Consider the following 679-nt stretch of genomic DNA (forward strand, 5'->3'; position numbering starts at 1 on the left):
CCAGCCTTAATGTGCCTTTGTTATACCACACTAAAGACAAAAGGAGAAACATTGTGATGTGTTTGAGAGTGTTGCTAGAGGAACAGTTTTCCTGCTCAGATGTGACTCCTTGCTCTGTGCAGCTACACGCTTTAATTTGTCCATGACTGGGATAAACGTAAATCATCCACTGGCTGACAAAGCCCAAGTACAAATGGAATCATTGCAACCTAGACAAGAGAAACTACTATTTTCACAAATTTCATTTGATGTCTGACAGCCTCAAAGAAGGAAAGTAGCCCAAGCTGCACCAGTGCCAGGCTTCCTGGTTCAGCTATGTCATTTGGTGGCATACAAAGGTTGACTCTCAGTTATGGGTGTGATATTATCCAGAGTTTTCCTGCCCTCATGTCAGTCAAATCAGATTCCACTTCTGGAAACAGCAAGAGGAAAACTGATCCCTCTTCACCAGCAACAGGGGGGATAAGAGATTGTGAAGGTATCTACCTGTGTGGAGGGAGGAATAAGTTGGGGGTGGGGGGGAAGTGATTTGGTATGGCTTAATTGATCTGGGATGAGGAGATACTCCTCATTCAGCAGGCAGAGCTCCACTGAGATTGAGAAATTGCTGGAGATGTATGAATTCTGACGAGATCCCCTGTTAGTTAATCGACAGCACTGATTTTGCTGTGCCTTCCTC

Source organism: Antrostomus carolinensis, unplaced genomic scaffold, assembly GCF_000700745.2.
Source record: "Antrostomus carolinensis isolate BGI_N321 unplaced genomic scaffold, ASM70074v2 scaffold6177, whole genome shotgun sequence".
NCBI classification, from domain to species: domain Eukaryota; kingdom Metazoa; phylum Chordata; class Aves; order Caprimulgiformes; family Caprimulgidae; genus Antrostomus; species Antrostomus carolinensis.